The sequence below is a fragment of the Artemia sp. Qi Xiang Cuo genome, chromosome 18, assembly GCF_049724085.1.
Source record: "Artemia sp. Qi Xiang Cuo chromosome 18, ASM4972408v1, whole genome shotgun sequence".
Classification (NCBI taxonomy): Eukaryota; Metazoa; Arthropoda; class Branchiopoda; order Anostraca; family Artemiidae; genus Artemia; species Artemia sp. Qi Xiang Cuo.
In genome coordinates this window covers 3,720,952-3,742,613 of record NC_142811.1, presented here as the reverse complement: position 1 = coordinate 3,742,613, position 21,662 = coordinate 3,720,952, and the positions used below count along the sequence as shown (strand labels likewise).

The following is a 21,662-nucleotide window of genomic DNA, read 5'->3' as shown; positions in this document are numbered from 1 at the left end:
CCAAGTCCTCAGATGTATATGACAGTTCATCATCTGTATAATGAACTTCTAGCACGTCGTCATCATCATCTGTACTTTCAATCTCGGTTTTACACAAAAGAAGCTCCTCACTTTCCGTGAGCTCCCACTCGGTCCATACATCCTAAAAGATTGAGAACACTATGATCAAATACTAGAGTTTACGGTCAAAAACCAGTATTAGTTCAGATTTTACGGGAATAGTTTATTTTCGAACCAAAAAATGTATTTACCATAATTTTCTTACAAAAAACTAGAGTTCTGGTGCAGCGGTGAGTTGTAGTAGTAGTAGTAGTAGTTGAACTAAAAATAACGACACTATTAAAATTTTAGATGAATTTATCTCTCTTTGGGCAACTAAATACAGTAATAAGATATGATAGCGTCAACAAAGTGAAAATCCGCATAAGAACTCCAAACAGTTTCGAGTCACATTTTTCTAACAGTAAATACTTTTAGAAACGAACTAAAATTAATATTCTACCTCACATAAACTTTTTTAGTAAGAATCTTTTAGAACTGATTGGGTGGAAATTTGAGCTATGCCATCACATAGCAACAATAATTAGCAGCAGAAAAAAATAATTATTTATTATTTTTCCAAGTACATAGAGATCCAGAATTCCTTAAGTGATTCTTTGATGCAAGGTGTTATGACATACTAGTTAAAGTGATAAAAAACTTTTTCCCACAAGAGGACACTTTTCAACTAAAAGTAAAGAGCTACCAGACTAAATCAAAGATATGATGAAATAATAACGAATAATTGTTCAATCTTAAATTTTTTGTAAAGTTATGTTTAGCGATAAACTTATTAGAGTGACAAAAACTTTCCCACAAGAGGACACTTCAACTAAAAGTAAAGAGCTACCAGACTAAATCAAAGATATGATGAAATAATAATGAATAATTGTTCAAACTTAAATTTTATGTAAAGTTATGTATAGCGATATACTTGTTAGAGTGACAAAAACTCTTTCCCACAAGAGGACACTTTTCAACTAAAAGTAAAGAGCTACCAGACTAAATCAAAGATATGATGAAATAATAACGAATAATTGTTCAAACGTAAACTTATGTCCAATGACATACTAGTTAAAGTGACAAAAAACTTTTTCCCACAAGAGGACACTACAAAAACTCATTCCCACAAGAGGACACTTTTCAACTAAAAGTAAAGAGCTACCAGACTAAATCAAAGATATGATGAAATATTAACGAATAATTGTTCAAACTTAAATTTTCTGTAAAGTTATGTTTAGCGATAAACTTATTAGAGTGACAAAAACTCTTTCCCAAAAGAGGACACTTTTCAACTAAAAGTAAAGAGCTACCAGACTAAATCAAAGATATGATGAAATAATAACGAATAATTGTTCAATCTTAAATTTTTTGTAAAGTTATGTTTAGCGATAAACTTATTATAGTGACAAAAACTCTTTCCCACAAGAGGACACTTTTCAACTAAAAGTAAAGAGCTACCAGACTAAATCAAAGATATGATGAAATAATAACGAATAATTGTTCAATCTTAAATTTTCTGTAAAGTTATGTTTAGATATAAACTTATTAGAGTGACAAAAAACTCTTTCCCACAAGAGGAAACTTTTCGACTAAAAGTAAAGAGCTACCAGACTAAATCAAAGATATGATGAGATAATAACGAATAATTGTTCAAATGTAAACTTATGTCCAATGACATACTAGTTATAGTAGCAATAAGCTTTTTACCACAAGAGGAACCTACAAAAACTCTTTCCCACAAGAGGACACTTTTCAACTAAAAGTAAAGAGCTACCAGACTAAATCAAAGATATGATGAAATATTAACTAATAATTGTTCAATCTTAAATTCTCTGTAAAGTTATGTTAATCGATAAACTTATTAGAGTGACGAAAACTCTTTCCCAAAAGAGGACACTTTTCAACTAAAAGTAAAGAGCTACTAGACAAAATCAAAGATGATGAAATAATAACGAATAATTGCTCAACCTTAAATTTATGTCCATTGACATACTAGTTAAAGTGACAAAAAACTTTTTCCCACAAGAGGACACTTTTCAACTAAAAGTAAAGAGCTACCAGACTAAATCAAAGATATGATGAAATAATAACGAATAATTGTTCAAACTTAAATTTTCTGTAAAGTTATGTTTAGCGATAAACTTATTAGAGTGACAAAAACTCTTTCCCACAAGAGGACACTTTTCAAGTAAAAGTAAAGAGCTACCAGACTAAATCTAAGATATGATGAAATAATAACGAATAATTGTTCAAACGTAAACTTATGTCCAATGACATACTAGTTAAAGTGACAAAAAACTATTTCCCACAAGAGGACACTTTTCTACTAAAAGTAAAGAGCTACCAGACTAAATCAAAGATGAACAGAAATAATAACGAATAATTGTTCAAACGTAAACTTATGTTCAATGACATACTAGTTAAAGTGACAAAAACTATTTCCCACAAGAGGACACTTTTCAACTAAAAGTAAAGAGCTACTAAATCAAAGATATGATGAAATAATAACGAATAATTGTTCAAACTTAAATTTTCTGTAAACTTATGTCTAGTGATAAACTTGTTAGAGTGACAAAAACTCTTTCCCACAAGAGGACACTTTTCAGCTAAAAGTAAAGAGCTACCAGACTAAATCATAGATATGAGGCATTATTAATATTATAGACATTTCAAAAAATAAAGGGTAGTATTTGGATGTAACACATTATTCAGATGGCAAATAAGAATGGCCCCAACCATGCCATACATCCTAAAAGATTGAGAACACGATGATCAAAAACTAGAGTTTCCTGTGGAAAACCTATATTAGTTCAGATTTTACGGGAATAGTTTATTTTCGAACCAATATATCTACCAAAGGTTCAATACCTGAGTTAAACTAAGAGTTTTCAATTTCAGGAAAAAATTACATTTTGACAACATTTGACAATTTACCAAATTTAAAGTTTTGTTTAGTTTCAAAATTTTTTCTGTCACTCATCATCTTTTAATCATTCACAAACAATACTAAAGAAAACCAATTTCCATGGTTTATCGATTTTAAATTATTAAGAAGGCTATTATTTCTTTGAAATATACATTTTACATTTTTTATTTTCATGCTTTTGATAAGTATCTTGTCCTTTTGGTGTAAATTGCAGCTGAAGGCTTATCGCAAAATCACTGTTTCAAGTTTTTTCATAATTAAAGGATACGAATTAGAACCATGGGAATGCATTTTCATCATATTTTGCTTATTTTCGTTGGAAAACACACTGTAAAGCCATATTAAGAGCTATATTTTTGAGTTTTTCACTGAAAATTCCATTATTTTTTGCCAAGCCCTCACCTCCCTAATTGAAGGATATGAATTAGAACCATGGGAAAGCATTTTCATCGTATTTTATGTATTTTCGTTGGAAAAAACACTGAAAAGCCATATTAAGAGCTATATTTGTGTCTTTCACTGAAAATTCCTTTTTCGTACCAAGCCTTGACCTCCCTAATTGAAGGATATGAATTAGAACCATGGGAACGTAATTTCGTCGTATTTTGCTTATTTTCGTTAGAAAAAACACTGAAAAACCATATTAAGAGCTATATTTTTGAGTTTTTCACTGAAAATTCCTTTGGGGGGTGAAGGGTTAATATCCCACTGAGATAAGTTTATATTGGGATTGAAAAAGAAAAAAACATTGGAAGAAATAGATAGGTAGGAAAAAAAGCTTACATTTGCAAAATCCGTCTGGACTTGGATGTCGGAAGAATCTGACATATCATACTGGAGGGTAAGCTCCTGATTTAGCGATGATGTGCCAGCTATTAGCGGTCCATGGAGAGCGGATCCGCTTGCGATGTCACATTCCAATACGGCTTGGGTAGGCATCACTTGCTCAGGAGGCCTCCGTCAACTACCATATTGCATGACAGTAGCCTTCGCAGGGCCCGCATTATTAGCCTTTGCTCTCTTACTGGGTGGTGGTGACGGGTATTCTTCACAATTTGCCTTAAAAAGAAGAGAAAAAATTTGTTTCAAAATAATTTGCCCCTTTTTTAAAAAGAAGGAAAATTAGTATCACCATCCACACGAACCATAATTTTGTCTAGAAAAGAATTTATAACTAAGAAAGTCCCCCTACGCCAGCATTTTCAGTAAAGCAAAAATATAAATATACTAAACTCAGAAATCAAATGCTATTTCAATTAATTAAAAGAAAAAAAAAGGCTTATTCATAGACATCCCAACCTAACCTTACTTTTCATGCAAACACTTTGTTTTCATTTTACAATAATGGTGATAGAATTGAGGGATGTCAACCCCCCCCCCTTTCACCAATGTCCTAAATAGATTGTTGGTAATTATTTTTGGAAATAATCCCGTTTCATCGCTTCTCCGGCAAATACAGGTTACGAATCTACAAGCTTAATAAACAGTAATCTCTTTTTGCATAAAACTGTTCTAATTTGAGAAAGAGAAAAACAGACACTTTTCAGCTAAAAGTAAAGAGCTACCAGACTAAATCAAAGATATGATGAAATAATAACGAATAATTGCTCAAACTTAAATTTTCTGTAAAGTTATGTTTAGCGATAAACTTATTAGAGTGACAAAAACTCTTTCCCACAAGAGGACACTTTTCAACTAAAAGTAAAGAGCTACTAAATCAAAGATATGATGAAATAATAACGAATAATTGTTCAAACGTAAACTTATGTTTAGCGATAAACTTATTAAAGTGACAAAAACTCTTTCCCACAAGAGGACACTTTTCAACTAAAAGTAAAGAGCTACCAGACTAAATCAAAGATATGATGAAATATTAACGAATAATTGTTCAAACTCAAATTTTCTGTAAAGTTATGTTTAGCGATAAACTTATTAGAGTGACAAGTTCATCATATTTTACATATTTTTGGATGGAAAACACACTGAAAAGACATATTATTTGAACTCACATCAAACGTTGCCGGGCTTGCATTTGAAGAACCTTCCATTATTTTCTATCTTGTCCTTTATTTCAGCCTATACTGACTTTTAAACCTTTTCAAAGCCCTAAAATATACTAACCTAACGGTTATTTATTTACGAAATCGTGCAAACTGTTGATTTTAGAACAATAATTACCTTTCTATATATCATTTAACACTCACTAGAATTGCCAACTATTACTCGCGGAGAATAGATTCAAAACAATACTTCTTACATCACCTAGTCTGATTGTGTCAAACGATACATCTTCAATGCAGATTAATTAATTGATACATTCGATTTTATTTTGATTATAGTACAGCATCAGTGGGGGTGAGAATTTCTGTAAAACTATCAAAAATTGATCAACTCAATGATTTTACACTTCTTGTGTAATCAGAAAGAAAAAGAAGAAAAATTGATAAAAGATATTTTGAAATATGCCCCAAAATAAGAGCTATTACAACTTAAATGACGCGAGGGGAGGGGAATCAGGTTTAAGAATATCCTGGATATATCATTTTATATTTTCTAAGTACTCACAGAAGGACTCGTCACAGAAACATTGAAAAGGACTCATTTGATTGGGAATTAAAGTGACTAGCACCCAATTCACAGGAGGGGGCGTGAAAACTATGGTTTTTAACTTTAATATGTAAGACTAGAAAGAAAAGTTCTTAGGTGTGGAGCTCCCCCACCGCCTCAACCCTCGCTCTTGAAATCCCTTGAATTAGGTTAGAGACAGACAAAAAGTCAGGTGTATGGTTAGGTTAGGTTAGATTATGTTAGGTTAGGTTAATTTAGGTTAGACTAGCTTAGCCTACGTCCGCACACGAACGTAGGCTAAGCTACTCTAACCTAAATTAACCTAACCTAACATAATCTAACCTAACCTAACCATACACCTAACTTTTTGTCTGTCTCTAACCTAATTCAAGGGATTTCAAGAGCGAGGGTTGAGGCGGTGGGGGAGCTCCACACCTAAGAACTTTTCTTTCTAGTCTTACATATTAAAGTTAAAAACCATAGTTTTCACGCCCCCCTCCTGTGAATTGGGTGCTAGTCACTTTAATTCCCAATCAAATGAGTCCTTTTCAAAGTTTCTGTGACGACTCCTTCTGTGAGTACTTAGATAATATAAAATGATATATCCAGTATATTCTTAAACCTGATTCCCCCTCCCCTCGCGTCATTTAAATTGTAATAGCTCTGATTTTGGGGCATATTTCAAAATATCTTTTATCAATTTTTCTTCTTTTTTCTTTCTGATTACACAAGAAGTGTGAAATCACAGAGTTGATCAATTTTTGATAGTTTTACAGAAATTCTCACTCCCGCCGATGCTTTCATATGTCCAAAACAAAATCGAACGTAACAATTAATTAATCTGCATTGAAGATGTCTCGTTTGACACAATTAGTCTATGTGATGTAAGAAGTATTGTTTTGAAACCATTCTCCGCGAGTAATAAGTGGCAATTCTAGTGAGTGTTAAATGATATATAGAAAGGTAATTATTGTTCTAAAATCAACAGTTTGCACGATTTCGTAAATAAATAACCGTTAGGTTAGTATATTTTAGGGCTTTGAAAAGGTTTAAAAGTCAGTATAGTCTGAAATAAAGGACAAGATAGAAAATAGTGGAAGGTTCTTCAAATGCAAGCCCGGCAACGTTTGATGTGAGTTCAAATAATATGTCTTTTCAGTGTGTTTTCCATCCAAAAATATGTAAAATATGATGAACTTGTCACTCTAATAAGTTTATCGCTAAACATAACTTTACAGAAAATTTGAGTTTGAACAATTATTCGTTATTATTTCATCATATCTTTGATTTAGTCTGGTAGCTCTTTACTTTTAGTTGAAAAGTGTCCTCTTGTGGGAAAGAGTTTTGTCACTCTAATAAGTTTATCGCTAAACATAAGTTTACGTTTGAACAATTATTCGTTATTATTTCATCATATCTTTGATTTATTAGCTCTTTACTTTTAGTTGAAAAGTGTCCTCTTGTGGGAAAGAGTTTTTGTCACTCTAATAAGTTTATCGCTAAACATAACTTTACAGAAAATTTAAGTTTGAGCAATTATTCGTTATTATTTCATCATAACTTTGATTTAGTCTGGTAGCTCTTTACTTTTAGCTGAAAAGTGTCTGTTTTTCTCTTTCTCAAATTAGAACAGTTTTATGCAAAAAGAGATTACTGTTTATTAAGCTTGTAGATTCGTAACCTGTATTTGCCGGAGAACCGGTGAAACGGGATTATTTCCAAAAATAATTACCAACAATATATTTAGGACATTTGTGAAAGGGGGGGGGTTTGACAGCGCTCAAGTCTATCGCCATTTTTGTAAAATGAAAACAAAGTGTTTGCATGAAAAGTAAGGTTAGGTTGGGATGTCTATGAATAAGCCTTTTTTTTTCTTTTAATTAATTGAAATAGCATTTGATTTCTGAGTTTAGTATATTTTTATTTTTGCTTTACTGAAAATGCTGGCGTAGGGAGACTTTCTTAGTGATAAATTCTTTTCTAGACAAAATTATGGTTCGTGTGGATGGTGATACTAATTTTCCTTCTTTTTAAAAAAGGGGCAAATTATTTTGAAACTAATTTTTTCTCTTCTTTTTAAGGCAAATTGTGAAGAATGCCCGTCACCACCACCCAGTAAGAGAGCAAAGGCTAATAGTGTGGGCCCTGCGAAGGCTACTGTTATGCAATATGGTCGCTGGCCGAAGCCTCCTAAACGAGTGATGCCTACCCAAGCCATATTGGAATGTGACATCGCTAGCACATCCGCTCTCCTTGGACCTCTAATAGCTGCCCCATCAACGATAGGTCAGGAGGTTACCCTCCAGCATGCTATGTCAGATCCTTCCGACATCCAAGCCCAGACGGATTATGCAAATGTAAGCTTTTTTTCCTACCTATCTATTTCTTCCAATGTTTTTTTCTTTTTCAATCCCAATATAAACTTATCTCAGTGGGATATTAACCCCTCACCCCCCAAAGGAATTTTCAGTGAAAAACTCAAAAATATAGCTCTTAATATGGTTTTTCAGTGTTTTTTCTAACGAAAATAAGCAAAATAAGAAGAAATTATGTTCCCATGGTTCTAATTCATATCCTTCAATTAGGGAGGTCAAGGCTCGGTACGAAAAAGGAATTTTCAGTGAAAGACTCAAAAATATAGCTCATAATATGGCTTTTCAGTGTTTTTTTCCAACGAATATAAGCAAAATACGATGAAAATGCATTCCCATGGTTCTAATTCATATCCTTCAATTAGGGAGGTGAGGGCTTGGCAAAAAAAATGAAATTTTCAGTGAAAAACTCAAAAATATAGCTCTTAATATGGCTTTTCAGTGTTTTTTCCAACGAAAATAAGCAAAATATGATGAAATGCATTCCCATGGCTCTAATTCGTATCCTTTAATTATGAAAAAACTTGAAACAGTGATTTTGCGATAAGCCTTCAGCTGCAATTTACACCAAAAGGACAAGATACTTATCAAAAGCATGAAAATTAAAAATGTAAAATGTATACGTCAAAGAAATAATAGCCTTCTTAATAATTTAACATCGATAAACCATGGAAAGTGGTTTTCTTTAGTATTGTTTGTGAATGATTAAAAGATGATGAGTGACAGAAAACATTTTGAAACTAAACAAAACTTTAAATTTGGTAAATTGTCAAATGTTGTCAAAATGTAATTTTTTACTGAAATTGAAACCTCTTAGTTTAACTCAGGTATTGAACCTTTGGTAGATGTATTGGTTCGAAAATAAACTATTCCCGTAAAATCTGAACTATTATAGGTTTTCCGCAGGAAACTCTAGTTTTTGATCATCGTGTTCTCAATCTTTTAGGATGTATGGCATGGTTGGGGCCATTCTTATTTGCCATCTGAATAATGTGTTACATCCAAATACTACCCTTTATTTTTTGAAATGTCTATAATATGAATAATGCCTCATATCTATGATTTAGTCTGGTAGCTCTTTACTTTTAGTTGAAAATTATCCTCTTGTGGGAAAGAGTTTTCGTCACTAACAAGTTTATAGCTAAACATAACTTTACAGAAAATTTAAGTTTGAACAATTATTAGTTATTATTTCATCATATCTTTGATTTAGCAGCTCTTTACTTTTATATGAAAAGTGTCCTCTTGTGGGAAAAAGTTTTTTGACACTTTAACTAGTATGTCATTGAACATATGTTTACGTTTGAACAATTATTCGTTATTATTTCTGTTTCATCTTTGATTTAGTCTGGTAGCTCTTTACTTTTACTCGAAAAGTGTCCTCTTGTGGGAAAAAGTTTTTTGTCACTTTAACTAGTATGTCATTGGACATAAGTTTACGTTTGAACAATTATTCTTTATTATTTCATCTTCTTTTATTTAGTCTGGTAGCTCTTTACTTTTAGTCGAAAAGTGTCCTCTTGTGGGAAAGAGTTTTTGACACTCTAATACGTTTATTTCTAAACATAAATTTAAATAAAATATAAGATTGAACAAGTATTAGATATTATTTCATCATATCTTTGATTTAGTCTGGTAGCTCTTTACTTTTAGTTGAAAAGTATCCTCTTGTGGGTCAGAGTTTTTTGTCACTTTAACTAGTATGTCATTGGACATAATTTTACGTTTGAACAATTATTCGTTATTATTTCATCATATCTTTGATTTAGTCTGGTAGCTCTTTACTTTTAGTTGAAAAGTTTCCTCTTGTGGGAAAGAGTTTTTGTTACTATAACAAGTTTATTTCTTTACATAACTTTACAGAAAATTTAAGATTGAACAATTATTCGTTAATATTTCATCATATCTTTGATTTAGTCTGGTAGCTCTTTACTTTTAGTTGAAAAGTGTCCTCTTGTGGGAAAGTTTTTGTAGTGTCCTCTTGTGGGAAAAAGTTTTTTGTCACTTTAACTAGTATGTAATTGGACATAAGTTTATGTTTGAACAATTATTCGTTATTATTTCATCATATCTTTGATTTAGTCTGGTAGCTCTTTACTTTTAGTTGAAAAGTGTCCTCTTGTGGGAAAGAGTTTTTGTCACTCTAATAAGTTTATCGCTAAACATAACTTTACAGAAAATTTAAGTTTGAACAATTATTCATTATTATTTCATCATATCTTTGATTTAGTCTGGTAGCTCTTTACTTTTAGTTGAAAAGTGTCCTCTTGTGGGAAAGAGTTTTTGTCACTCTAATAAGTTTATCGCTAAACATAACTTTACAAAAAATTTAAGATTGAACAATTATTCGTTATTATTTCATCATATCTTTGATTTAGTCTGGTAGCTCTTTACTTTTAGTTGAAAAGTGTCCTTTTGTGGAAAAGAGTTTTTGTCACTCTAATAAGTTTATCGCTAAACATAACTTTACAGAAAATTTAAGTTTGAACAATTATTCGTTAATATTTCATCATATCTTTGATTTAGTCTGGTAGCGCTTTATTTTAGTTGAAAAGTGTCCTTTTGTGGGAAAGAGTTTTTGTAGTGTCCTCTTGTGGGAAAAAGTTTTTTGTCACTTTAACTAGTATGTCATTGGACATAAGTTTACGTTTGAACAATTATTCGTTATTATTTCATCATATCTTTGATTTAGTCTGGTAGCTCTTTACTTTTAGTTTAAAAGTGTCCTCTTGTGGGAAAGAGTTTTTGTCACTCTAATAAGTTTATCGCTAAACATAACTACAGAAAATTTAAGTTTGACCAATTATTCATTATTATTTCATCATATCTTTGATTTAGTCTGGTAGCTCTTTACTTTTAGTTGAAAAGTGTCCTCTTGTGGGAAAGAGTTTTTGTCACTCTAATAAGTTTATCGCTAAACATAACTTTACAAAAAATTTAAGATTGAACAATTATTCGTTATTATTTCATCATATCTTTGATTTAGTCTGGTAGCTCTTTACTTTTAGTTGAAAAGTGTCCTCTTGTGGGAAAAAGTTTTTTGTCACTTTAACTAGTATGTCATAACACCTTGCATCAAAGAATCACTTAAGAAATTCTGGATCTCTATATACTTGGAAAAATAATAAATAATTATTGTTTTCTGCTGCTAATTATTGTTGCTATGTGATGACATAGCTCAAATTTCCACCCAATCATTCCTAAGAGATTCTTACTAAAAAAAGTTTATGTGAGGTAGAATATTAATTTTAGTTCGTTTCTAAAAGTATTTACTGTTAGAAAAATATGACTCGAAACTGTTTGGAGTTCTTATGCGGATTTTCACTTTGTTGACGCTATCATATCTTATTACTGTATTTAGTTGCCCAAAGAGAGATAAATTCATCTAAAATTTTAATAGTGTCGTTATTTTTAGTTCAACTACTACTACTACTACTACAACACACCCCAGCACCAGTAATCTATTTTTTTGTAAGAAAATTATTGTAAATAAATTTTTTGGTTCGAAAATAAACTATTCCCGTAAAATCTGAACTAATACTGGTTTTTGACCGTAAACTCTAGTATTTGATCATAGTGTTCTCAATCTTTTAGGATGTATGGACCGAGTGGGAGCTCACGGAAAGTGAGGAGCTTCTTTTGTGTAAACCCGAGATTAAAAGTACAGATGATGATGACGACGTGCTAGAAGTTCATTATACAGATGATGGACTATCATATACATCTGAGGACTTGGTACGGCGGGGACCTTCGGGCCGAGTCTGTATAGAGGACGATGAGCGGTTGGCTGTTAGTTCGCCCATTAGAATACGAGAGGATTTATTTCAGGAGATGCCCCCTTTGCTAGATATAATGGTAAATGAAGAAAATGAGGTTGACGTAATTGAACCCGAGATTGTGTATATAAAAACTATTATAAATATTGATATATCAGAGGAATAAAGATTAGAAGAACTATTTATTTTTTATCTTTAATAGAAAACTAGACTGTGGATTGATAATACTCTATATGGTGATCTATTCAATCTGAACTATTCATGTACTGAAGTCTCTATTGGTATCCTTATTCTATACGTATCTAGTATGAGAAAATAAAAATAGCAGAAACAAATTTATTGTATGATTATGCTATAAAAATTTTCAAGCATATTAAAATGGGATTTATCGTAAAATGGTATATGAGAACACTTCCACCATGGTTTCCGTTGTTTAAAATCCTTTTCGTAGAATGACCTCTTATGTTGTCTCTTAAAGGGCCACTTTTTCTCTCCTCTTGGAGCATAATCATCATAATAATCCGAGTTATATCTTGCACTATACACATTTTTCTTTGGGTTTTCACTGCTGTCTTTTACACTATAGAGAAAGCCCTCTTTTACCAGTCTCTTCTTTTGATCCTCCTTTTCTATCATATCCATCTTTCTTTTATCTGAGCTTACTTGCAATCGGTATAAATTTCTCTCCATGTCACATATAATTTTTCTTCTCGTTTCCTCCAGATTCTTCTCATCTGTCTCTGCCTCTAAGCTATCTAAACATTCAGTAGGTTCATGTGAATACTCAAAATCATGAAAATGTCCTTTACAAATAGAACAGTTGCAATAAAAGGATATTTCTAACTCAACTTGTTCACTCATGTTATTACACTGCTAACTAAAAACTTAGTGAATTCTATTCACAGACTAATAAAACTATAGCAAAAATCCTTTCCTTATACTCCCTCCGCAGCTACTGTGTAAACAAAGCCCTCTGATTGGCTGAGAAGGAAACACGTGATCTAACTGTTTCCGGGAAACTCATAACATTTGGCTCGAGCAACAACAACAAATACTATTTCTGGATCATAACATTTGCATCGAGCAACAACAACAACAACAACAACTGCTGTTTCCTATTTTTGGACACCATGACATACGCCTCGAGCATGTACATGTCCAAAACAACAACAAATATTATTTCTGGATCATAACATTCGCTGAGAGCGTGCACTAACAACAACATTGACCATGACATTTGCCTCGGAAACAACAACAAATACTATTTCTGGATCATAACATTCGCTGAGAGCGTGCACTTACAAAAACAACAACAACATTTACCTTGACATATGCCTCGGAAACAACAACAAATATTATTTCTGGATCATAACATTCGCTGAGAGCGTGCCAAAAACACACCTGAGGAAAGAGACCATTGAGAAAGAGGTCATTGACCCTGTCCTCATTAAACTATGTAAAAAAAAGTTATAGGTGGCAGCTGGGGTGAGTCCTGGGAGTCGAAGCCCCCCCCCCCCTTCTACTTACTTCAACTTGTAAAATAGGTTTAGGAGGGACATTACGAAAAGAACTTGTTCTGAAATGTCTTTGAAAAGTATTGCTTGATGTTGTTGCATTCAAAAAGCTGTAAAGTATAGTTGCGGGTGAAAAGGCTGGGAACTTCAACTTGTAAAATGGGTTTAGGAAGGACATTAAGAAAATAACTTGTTCTGAAATGCTTTTTGAAGAGTATTGCTTGGTGTTTTGGGCATTCAAAAAGGTGTTAAGTATAGTTGTGGGTGAAAAAGTTTGGTACTTCAACTTGTAAAATGGGTTTAGGAGGGACATTAAGAAAAAAAGTTGTAAAGTAAAGTTGTGGTGAAAAGGATGAGTACTTCAACTTGTAAAATGGGTTTAAGAGGGACATTAAGAAAGGAACTTGTTGTGAAATGCCTTTTGAAAAGTATTGCTTGGTGTTGGCTGTAAAGGATGGGTACTTCAACTTGTAAATGGGTTTAGGAAGGACATTAAGAAAAGAACTTGTTCTGAAATGCTCTTTGAAAAGTATTGCTTGGTGTTTGGGCGTTCAAAAAGCTGTAAAGTAAAGTTTTGAGTGAAAAGAATGGCTAATTCAATTTGTACAATGGGTTTAGGAAGGTCACTAAGAAAGGAATGTGCTCTGAAATGTCTTTGAAAAGTATTGCTTGATGTTGGAGCATTCAAAAAGCTGTAAAGTAAAGTTGTGGGTGAAAAGGATGGGTACTTCAACTTGTAAAATGGGTTTAGGATGAACATTATGAAAAGAACATGTTCTGAAATGTCTTTGAAAAGTATTGCATGGTATTAGCGCATTCAAAAGAACCAAAAAGCTGTAAAGTAAAGTTGTGGGTGAAAAGGATGGATGCTTCAACTTGTAAAATGGGTATAGGAGGGACTTTAAGAAAGGAACTTGCTCTGAAATGCCTTTGAAAAGTATTGCTTGGTGTTGAGGTATCCAAAAAGTTGTAAAGTAAAGATGTGGGAGAAAAGGATGGGTACTTCAAGTTGGAAAATGGGTTTAGAAGGGACATTAAGAAAAGAAGTTGCTCTGAAATGCCTTTTGAATGGTATTTCATGGTGTTGAGGTATCCAAAAAACTGTAAAGTACAGTCTTGAGTGAAAAGTATTGGTTCTTCAAGTTAGAAAATGGGTTTAGACGTGAAATAAATATAAGTACTTGCTCTGTAATGCTTTTTGAAGGGTTTTTCATTGCTTTAAGGTATACAAAAAGATTCAAAATCAAATTGTGGGTGAAGAGAAATAGAACATCAATTTGTAAAATTGGTTTGAGATGGCCATTCCGAAAGGATCTTTTACTGAAATGCCTTTTGAAAGCTATTGCTTGATATTGGGGTATTCGAAAAGCTGTAAAGTAAAGTTGTGGGTGAAAAGGATGGATGCTTCAACTTGTAAAATGGGATTAGGAGGGACATTAAGAAAGTAACTTGCTCTGAAATGCCTTTTGAAAAGTATTTCCTCGTGTTGAGGTATCCAAAAAGCTGTAAAGTAAAGTGGTGGTTGAAAAGGATTGGTGCTTCAAGTTGGAAAATGGGTTTACAAGGGACTTTAAATAAGTAACTTGTTCTGAAATGCGTTTTCAAATGTATTTCTTGGTACTAAGGTATAATAAAAGCTGTAAAGTAAAGTTGTAGGTGAAAAGTATGGATGCTTCAACTTGTAAAATGGGTTTAGAAGGGACATTAAGAAAGTAACTTGCTCTGAAATGTCTTGAAAAGTATTGCTTGGTGTTGAGGTATCCAAAAAGCTGTAAAGTATAGTTGTGGGTGAAAAGGATGGATGCTTCAACTTGAAAAATGGTTTTAGAGGGACATTAAGAAAGGAACTTGCTCTGAAATGTCTTTTGAAAAGTATTGCTTGGTGTTGAGGTATCCAAAAAGCTGTAAAGTAAAGTTGTGGGTGAAAAGGATGGATGCTTCAAGTTGGAAAATGGGTTTGGGATGGACATTAAGAAAAGATGTTGCTCTGAAATGCCTTTTGAAAGGTATTTCTCTGTGTTGGGGTATCCAAAAAGCTGTAAAGTAAAGTTGTGGGTGAAAAGGAAGGATGCTTCAACTTGTAAAATGGGTTTAGAAGGGACATTAAGAAAGGAACTTGCTCTGAAATGTCTTTTGAAAGGTATTTCTTGGTGTTGAGGTATCCAAAAGCTGTAAAGTAAAGTTTTGGGTGAAAAGGGTGTATGCTTCAAAGTGGAAAATAGGCTTAGAAGGAAAATTAAGAAAAGGAACTTGCTCTAAAATGCCTTTTGACAAGTATTTCTTGGTGTTGAGGTATCCGAAAAAGTTGTAAAGTAAAGTTTTGAGTGAAATGAATTGATGCTTTAAGTTGGAATATTGGTATAGAAGGCATATTAAGAAAAGAAGTTGCTCGGGAATGCTTTTTGAAAGGTATTTCTTGGTGTTGAAGTATCCGAAAAAGTTGTTAAGTAAAGTTGTGGGTGAAAAGGAAGGATGCTTCAAGTTGGAAAATGGGTTTAGGAGGGACATTACGTAAGGAATTTGCTCTGAAATGTCTTTTGAAAAATATTTCTTGGTGTTGAGTTATCCAAAAATCTGTAAATTAAAGTTGTGGGTGAAAAGGATTGTAACTTCAAGTTGGAAAATAGGTTTAGAAGGGACATTAAGAAAAGATGTTGCTCTGAAATGCGTTTTGAAAAGTATTTCTTGGTCTTGAGGTATCCAAAAAGCTGAAAAGTTTAGTTGTGGGTGAAAAGGATAGATGCTTCAACTTGTAAAAAGGATTTAGAAGGGACATTAAGAAAAGAACTTGCTCTGAAATGTCTTTTGAAAGGTATTTCTTGGTGTTGAGGTATCCGAAAAAGCTGTAAAGTAAAGTTGTGGGTGAAAAGGATGGGTACTTAAAGTTTAAAAATGGGTTTAGAAGGGAAATTAAGAAATGATGTTGCTCTGAAAAGCCTTTTGAAAGGTATTTATTTGTGTTGGTTTATCAAAAAAGCTGTAAAGTAAAGTTGTTGGTGAAAAGGGAGGATGTTTTATGTTTTAAAATGGGTTTAGATGTGACATTAAGAAAGGAACTTGCTCTGAAATGTCTTTTGAAAAGAATTTCTTGGTGTTGAGGTATCCAAAAGCTGTAAAGTAAAGTTGTGGGTGAAAAGGATGGATGCTTCAACTTGTAACATGGCTTTAGAAGGGATATCGAGGAATAAAATTGTTCTGGAATGCCTTTCGAAAGGTATTGCTTGGTGTTGAGGTATCCAAAAATTTTTTAGGTAAAATTGCTGGTGAAAAGGAAGAATGGTTCAAGTTTGAAAATGGGTTTAGAAGGGACATTAAGAAAGAAACTTGCTCTGAAATGTCTTTTGAAAAGTATTTCTTGGTGTTGAGGTATCCAAAAGCTGTAAAGTAAAGTTGTGGGTGAAAAGGATGGCTACTTCAAATGCAATTTGAAAAGTATTGCTTGGTGTTGGATCATTCAAATAGCTGTAAAGTAAAGTTGTGGGTGTAAAGGATGGGTATTTCAATTTGTAAAATGGGTTTAGGATGGACTTTATGAAAGGAACTGGTTCTGGGGCGAAGTTTATTAATATCTTTGGAGTTCAACCAGTAGAATTGTTTCCAGGGCGAAGTTTATTAATGTCTTGGGTCTATTCCTGGAGAATTGTTTCTGAGTGAAGTTTTGATGTCTGACAGATGATGTCATGGTTGATTGACATAACATAACATAACATAACATAACATAACATAACATAACATAACACAACATAACATAACATAACATAACATAACATAACATAACATAACAACAACAACGAAAAAACAAGATCTTGAAAGAACCATCCATCCATCCATCCATCTATCCATCCATCCATCCATCCGTCCATCCATCCATCCATCCATCCATCCATCCATCCATCCATCCATCCATCCATCCATCCATCCATCCATCCATCCATCCATCCATCCATCCATCCATCCATCCATCCATCCATCCATCCATCCATCCATCCATCCATCCATCCATCCATCCATCCATCCATTCATCCATCCATCCAACCATCCATCCATTCATCCATCCATCCATCCATCCATCCATCCATCCATCCATCCATCCATCCATCCATCCATCCATCCATCCATCCATCCATCCATCCACATCCATGAAAAACATCAAATAAATTGACCAACACACATAACCGTCCATGAAAACATCCATCAAAGTGAGAAAATCCCTGTTTTTTCAAGTGAGAAAAATTCTGTTTTTTCATTCTCACTGACAAAAACCATAAACCACGTGGTCATGTCACGAGTAGCGCCCCTCTCTCTACTAATATCACAGAAACAAAAAATGCTAATAGGTTCTTAATGCTCTCTATATACTTTACAAATAGTTTTATTCTGTCTATTGAATATTAAAAAAGGAAATAATATAAATAAATAAAGATAACAACAAGTAATCCTTCTTTGAAGATACAACTTTGAGCGGTTTCAGAACCATATGCCTACACTTCACCAATCCTAAGTGGCAAGGGGCTGGGGGTCCGGGGCGTAATTTGTTCTAAAAATAGGGTATGGAACATTCCACAATTCACAAAAAAATTACAAAAATAGTGAATTAGCTAAAAAAAACAATCATATATAAGGCACAAAACCATGATTGAAATTATTTTGCCTGATTAAGGAACTGAACCCTTGCCATTCTGATTCAAAGTCTAACGGGCTAGTAACTGAACTACGGCAACTGAAGATTGAATTCAGTTTATTTGTTCTTGTAGGACCAAGTTGTGCAACTCACAACCCTTTTCCCAAAGACTATGGCGAGTTATGTCATCATCAAAAGCACAGTTATTGGACCTTATTCAGAAAATACATTTGCAATTGGCTATTATAAAACATTGAGTTAATAAAAGCTTCTATTATAAAGAGAGAGAGAGCATTTAAACTATATTTGGTGAAGCTGAACTTTTGTGAACAGGAGGAGGGGAGTCATCTCCTCCTCCTATTACATCTCCTCCGTTAAGGAATAGTCATCTGGAATTTCGAGATTCAGTTATTTGTTCTTCTATGAATTTCTTCCTCTTTAGAACATTCAATATTTTAAAAATCCTTTTGAGAGCCTCAGCGTTGGCTGACCGTGTTAAGGAGTCCATAGGGAATTCTCCCAACTGACTAATGAGACTTACTAAGGGGTTTGGGAGGGGGAGTATACGGGAGAGGTTCTTCTAAATCTCCAGTTAAGGGTTTTGGACCATAATTATTACTATGGTACCATTTTATACTTCCAAGCTTTTCCACTAAAGAAGTGGCACCAAAAGTGCCGCTTTTAGTGCTGGAACCCCCTCCCCCTTCAAAGCATGGCTCGTAGATGTAAACTATAGGCACAATTAGGGTAAGTATACCCTAATTGTACCTCTGTACCTCTGACTGAAGTGAAAATAAAAGCCTCTCCTTAAGTTTACGGTCGCACAAGTATCTCATGTCATCTTTAAGAATTAAGTGCATATAGCGAGTCGATAAAAATTGAGTCGGCTAAAATAAGTCTTTATTTTAGCCGACTGGGATGACAAGTGGAAAGCAACTTTACAGTTGATCAAAATGAAATGCAGAAATAAAGCCATAAAGAAGCTCTTTTGGCTGCTTTGTGTTAAAAATAGGGAACTAAAAAATAGAACGGGAATGGTTCAAACATAACAGCAGGCTCAACAGGGAGGGATCCTTGCGACACCATGCAATAAGAGTTGCGAAAGACATTGAAAATACTATACCAGCCTAATGTATTTTTTTTTTTTTATAAAAATTACGTTGTCATGGCTGAAGGTAAAGGATTAGTCTGCAATTATTTAGCTGCCTTAGTTTGAATGCAGTAATTTTCAACCAATTTTTTAATAATTTCAACCAATTTGTTAACTTTTTCAGAAAGTTTCAATGCCAATGATTTTTGTTGAAACACTCAAAAAGCCTAATCTCAAGCCTCACACTCAAGAGAATTACATTTTCTTCCAAAAATAATGAGCCTCGGGTCACGACGGTTATTAATAGAAAACTGTAGAGGTTTAAAACTCCTCTGTACAAAAATGTAGAAATTTACATTTCTTTTTTTTTTAGAAGAAAGATCACAGATGCGTGTTTATTTGTATATTTTGTTTTTTCTTTTTCCCGGGGTTGATCGTGCCGAACCGATGGTTCTATAAGATTAGGAGAGGGCTGATTTGAACAGAAATTAAAGGTTGTAGTGCCCATTTTAAGTGATCGAAAACATTGGAGGGCGAATAGCCCTCCTTCCTTGCCCCTATCAACCCAATGAAATGCGATCAAAATTTGAATTGCCATTTAGTTCAGCATAGTTGAAAGGTCCAATAGCTATGACTCTGGGGGATAACTTGACCCCACACAGTCCCTGGAGAAAGGGATGTAAGTTGTACAATTTGTCCATTGTTTACATATAGTATTTCTTACTGGGAAACATACGGAATTTGTGAGGGGAAATTTTCTGGGGGGAGATTTCACACGGGGAAAATTCCATGGGGGGAAGGTTTCCACGGAAATTTTACGGGGGAAACTTTAAACGGTGGGGGGGGGGCTGTAAGTTACGTAATTTATTCTGTTGTTTACATATAGTATTTCTTATTGGGAAATATATCGAAATTTTTCGAGGGGGAACTTTCTATGGGGGATTTTCTGGAGAAAGTTATCCACGAAGGGAGGGGGAGGATTCCTGGATTCATGTAAAGCTCAGGGAGAATTGTTCTGGGGTAATCTTCAGCGAGGAGGGAATGGCTTGGAGAAATTTTCCCCCGGGGAGATTTAAGCGGGGGTAAATTACCAATGGCGTTATTTTCTGCGGGAGGAATTTTTAAAGGGGGAGGGATTTCCCGCAGTAAATTTTTCATGGAAAAGGGATGCAGATTTCCCGGTATGATTTGAAAAAGGTTAGGAATCAAATAAAGAAATCTTTTATTTTTCAACTCAACTGACAGTAAGGAGCAACATTAAAACTTATCAGGAATCAAATAAAAAATATTTTATTTTTCAACTGAACTAAAAGCAAGGATCAACATCAAAATTTAAAACAAGCAGAAATTATTCCGTATATGAGGGGGTTGCCCCTTCCTCAACCCTCACTCTTTACGCTTAAGTTTAACTTTTTGGCCTCATTCTTTAAGAACGAGTACTGAAACACAAAGACTGTTTAATTGGAATAAGAACCTTTACTAAAACACCAAAAAACTTTAGCATAACGAGCAATGGACTGGCGAAGTGGTAACACCTTTCATAAACAAAACAATTTCTATTCGCTTAAGTTATGAGGTTAATCCTTAAAATTAGTTGAAAAAATTAGTTAAAATTAGTTGAAATTTGACGAGCTTAATTTTAGTTTATTATAACATTTTAATTAAAGTCTTAATTTCTGTAGATCAAACTGGAAATATACTGGAGCATTGAGTGAAGAATCAAATACTATATTTTTCCGCAAATGGTTTATACTATTAAAGTAACCTTAATTATTAATTTTGTTTTTTAACAGATACAAACTCGAGTTAGGCACGTACGTCTTTTTTTCGAAGATAATTTCGGAGACTACACTGCCTTTCCATGACAATAAAATAAAAGTTCAAAATAGGGATAAAATCCTTTTTAATAGACAGTGTATATTAAATTTCACAAAAAATACCAGATATTTCGTTACTACTGATGACGGTCACTGTATATGTGATCAAAATGTCTGGTATTTTTTGTGAAATTTATTGCACACTGTCTATTAAAAAGGATTTTATCCCTATTTTGAACTTTTATTTTTTTCGAAGTGAGGGGGCGTTTATATTTTTTGTAGAGAGGATGTAGACTGGAGCATTAATAAAAAATAAAAATATATATTTGGTGATCTGAACTAGAAGCACCCAGAAATAGAGAAAATTTAGGATTTCTGGGGGACAGACCCCGAGGTCCCCTCTTAGCATGTTCCTGATTTGGGTTTTTTCTCTTTTTTATTGTCATATTTTCGATTCAGTTTCCTTTTTACTTCGTCAGTTAAGTCCCTGTCACGCGTAATCGGAGCACCTTTTTAATTAAAGCTTTGGTCATAGCAGGTTCTTTTAATCCTCGTTTTTTCATTTGTCTTCCCCTTTAATGTAGTTCATAGATATTTTTTGTAGAGGATGTGGACTGGAGCATTAATAAAAAAAAATATGTTTATATATATTTGGTGATTTGAACTAGAAGTGCCCAGAAATACAGAAAATTTAGAATTTTGGGGGGAAAGACCCCGAGGCCCCCTCTTAGCCTGCCCCTGATTTAGGGTTTTTCTTTTATTATCATATTTTCCATTATTCAGTTCCCTTTTTACTTCGTCAGTAAAGTCCCTGTCACGCGTAATCGGAGCACCTTTGTAATTACAGCTTTGGTCATAGCAGGTTCTTTTAATGCTCGTTTTTTTCATTTGTCTTCCCCTTTAATGTAGTTCATAGATACATTGAACTTAAGATTT

At 33.5% G+C, this 21,662-nt stretch overlaps 1 protein-coding gene across 3 annotated transcripts in view; it reads right to left on the bottom strand.

The window, feature by feature from the left end:
• Positions 1-21,662, bottom strand: part of LOC148941131 (uncharacterized) — a 169,471-nt gene that overhangs the window by 131,484 nt on the left and 16,325 nt on the right. The gene's annotated exons all lie outside the window — the stretch shown is intronic.